This window comes from Otolemur garnettii, unplaced genomic scaffold, assembly GCF_000181295.1.
Source record: "Otolemur garnettii isolate 467f Iridium unplaced genomic scaffold, OtoGar3 scaffold00118, whole genome shotgun sequence".
NCBI lineage: Eukaryota > Metazoa > Chordata > Mammalia > Primates > Galagidae > Otolemur > Otolemur garnettii.
The window spans coordinates 2,524,372-2,527,919 of NW_003852513.1; the positions used below are offsets into that span (position 1 = coordinate 2,524,372).

At 46.3% G+C, this 3,548-nt stretch overlaps 1 protein-coding gene across 1 annotated transcript in view; it reads right to left on the bottom strand.

Annotated features, from left to right (window-relative positions):
* MDN1 (midasin AAA ATPase 1) overlaps positions 1-3,548 on the bottom strand; it is a 181,737-nt gene that overhangs the window by 172,943 nt on the left and 5,246 nt on the right. The window lies entirely within an intron of this gene.

Consider the following 3,548-nt stretch of genomic DNA (forward strand, 5'->3'; position numbering starts at 1 on the left):
AAAAAAAAAAAATAATAATAATAATAATAATAATAATTAATCAAATTTCCCAAAATCAGTCTAAAAAAAACAGAAAAGGAGGCTGGGCCCCTGTAGCTCGATGGTTAGAGCACCAGCCCCAGGAACCAGGGGTGGCAGGTTCAACCCTAGCCAGGGCCTAAACAAAACAAAACAAAAAAATAGAAAAGAAGAGAAAAATCTCATATTTCCATGTTTGTTTATACTGAGTTACACACTTTCCTGAAGACTGACTTCTCAAAACTTCTACACTGTGGTAGTAAAACTCCTCTGGTCAGCCCATTCTCAAAGCAGAGTTAGTTAAAGGTATAAAACAAATTTTTCTTTAAAATGTTATCTTACCTCAGAGTTTTGTTGGTTGTTTTTGTTTTTGTTTTTGAGACAGAGCCTTAAGCTGTCGCCCTAGGTAGAGTGCTGTGGCATCACAGCTCACAGCAACCTCCAACTCCTGGACTCAAGAGATTCTCCTACCTCCGCCTCCCAAGTAGCTGGGACTACAGGTGCCCGCCACAAGGCCTGGCCATATTTTAGTTGTAGCTGTCAGTATTGTTTGGCAGGCCCAGGCTGGATTCAAACCTGCCACTTCTGGCATATGGGGCTGGCGCCCTCTTTGAGCCACAGGAGCTGCCTTTTTTTTTTTTTTTTTGAGACACACTTGGTCTCATTTGGTCGCCCTGGGGGTGAATGCCATGGCGTCACAGCTCACAGCAACCTCAACCTCTGGGACTCAAGCCATTCTCTTGCCTCAGCCTTCCGAGAAGCTAGACTATAGGTGCCCACTACACCACTTGGCTATTTTTAGAGACAGGGATCTCATTCTGGCTCAGGCTGATCTTGAACTCCTAAGCTCATGCAATCCGCCCACCTCAGCCTCCCAGAGTACTGGGATTACAGGGTGTGAGCCACGGAGCCGGCCCTCAGAGTTATTATTTATAATTACATATCATCTGAAATGTGTCTTTTTAGCTAACGAGAGACAACACCTAAAGTGCCCTATGAAACCCAAGCCATCAAGAAAACTAGCCAGTGCAGAGGCTCACACCTATAATCTCAGCACTCTGGAAGGTTGGGTATCCATCCTAGCGGGTGGACAGCTTGAGTTCAAGAGTTTGAGAATAACCTGAGCCACAGCAAGACCCCAGTCTAAAACTAGCCAGGCGTTGTGGCAGGAACCTGTAGTCCCAGCCACTTGAGAGGCTGAGGGAAGACTATCACTTGAGCCCAAGAGTTTGAGATTGCTGTGAACTATCATGACACAGCATTCTACCCACGGTGACAAAATCAGACTCTGTCTCAAAAAAAAAAATCAAAATTTTGGGCAGCGCCTGTGGCTCAGTAAATAGGGCACTGGCCCCACATACCAAGGGTAGCAAGTTCAAACCCAGCCTCAACCAAACTGCAACCAAAAAACAGCAGGGTGTTGTGGCAGGTGCCTGTAGTCCCAGCTACTTGGGAGGCGGAGGCAGGAGACTCGCTTGAGCCCAGGAGTTGGAGGCTGCTGTGAGCTGTGATGCCATGGCACTCTACCCAGGGGGATAGCTTGAGGTTCCGTCTTAAAAAAATAAAATAAAATAAGGCTCGGCGCCTGTGGCTCAAGTGGCTAAAGCGCCAGCCACACACACCTGAGCTGGCAGATTCGAATCCACCCAGGGCCCACCAAACAACGACAGCTGCAATCAAATAATAGCCAGGCGTTGTGGCGTGTTCCGGTAGTCCCAGCTACTTGGGAGGCAGAGGCAGGAGAATCGCCTGAGCCCAGGAGTTGGAAGTTGCTATGAGCTGTGATGCCATAGCACTCTACCCAGGGCAACAGCTTGAGGCTCTGTCTCAAAAAAACAAATAAATAAATAAAATAAAAATAACATTAAAGAGTCATCATTTGCTTAAAACATTTAAAGTTTTTCAAAAGCTGCCTTCTGCCAAAAAATAAACTATCAGGAATTGTGAGTTTATTAATCTGTGGGTTCAGCCAATAAACATTTACAGCCTACTATCGTCAGACACTATCCTGGACACACGAGCAACACGGTCCCTTCTCTTCTTGTACTCTGAACCAATTGGTTGAGTTAAATTGAAAGTCAACTGAAACAAAAGGAAAGTAGGAAAAATAAAGGGGAAAATAATAGCAGTCATCTGCAGAAGGTAATTGCAAAAGTGGTCTTCCAGAACAAATAGAAACTCAAGAGTGAGGGGCACAAAAGACCGAAGCATTCTACAGAAAGGAAATGCAAAGTCAACAAATAAGCCAGGAAATAGCAAGGGCCCAGCAAGACAACAGCAGCAGAGGGTGACAACAGCAGCAGAGGGTGACAACAGCAGCAGCAGAGGGTGACAACAGGGGCAGGCCCCAGTCAGCAACAGCAGGGACTGACAACCTGTGGTCATTGCAGGAACCTCAACCAAGCTGCAGACCAAGACAATAGGACCAGAGGGTAACAACAGGGGCAGGCCCCAGTCAGCAGCAGCAGGAAGTGACAACCTGTAGTCATTCCAGGAATCTCAACCAAGCTGCAGCATCAAGTCCAGGGCAGAATGGAAAATCAGGCTAGAGAAGGGTTTCTTTCTTAACTTTGCACTACTGTCATGTGGGGTAGCCCAACTGCTTGTGGAAGCACCTTGTGCATTACAAGGTGTTCAGCAGCACTAGACACTAGTAGTACCCCATCATAAGCAGATGTAATGCCAAAAAAATGTCTACAGATGGACCTATACCCCTGGGAGTCTTATCTCCCCCAAACCCCCACCCCTGGTGAGAACCATTAGGCTAGAAGGACATGCTAGTAATGCAACAACAACAACAAAAAAATACATCATATGCCATTTTTAAAAGCTTGGATTTTGACTCTGAGACAATGGGGAACTTTATGCAAATTGGTGACAGATTCCGATTTATCTGATTTAACAATTATATTAACTGATCAGAATAGGGAATCTATAAAGTTAAAAAGTATGTAGTTGTTAGCTCAGGCACCCATAGCTCAGTGGTTAGAGCACCAGCCACATGCACTGAGGCTGGCAGGTTCGAACCCAGTCCAGACCCACTAAACAACAATGACAACTGCAACCAAAAAAATAATCAGGTATTGTGGCAGGTACCTGTAGTCCCAGCTACTTGGGAGGCTGAGGCAAGAAAATAAATCCCTTAAGCCCAAGAGTTTGGGTTGCTGTGAGCTGTGAGGCCAGGGCACTCTGCCAAGGGCAACATAGTGAAACTGGGTCTCAAGAAAAAAAAAAAGGATGAGTGGCCCTGTGGCTTAAAGGGGTAGGGCACCAGCCCCATATGCTGGAGGTGGCAGGTTCAAACCCGGCTCCAGCCAAAAACTGCAACAGAAAAAAAAAAAAAAGTATATAGTTGTTGCTTGGGGTAGGACAGTGATGAGGAATGACATTTAAAGAGTATGAGGTTTGGCTCAGCGCCTGTGGCTCAAGTGGCTAAGGCGCCAGCCACATACACCTGAGCTGGCGGGTTCAAATCCAGCCTGGGCCCGCCAAACAACAATGACGGCTGCAACCAAAAAAAAAATAGCCAG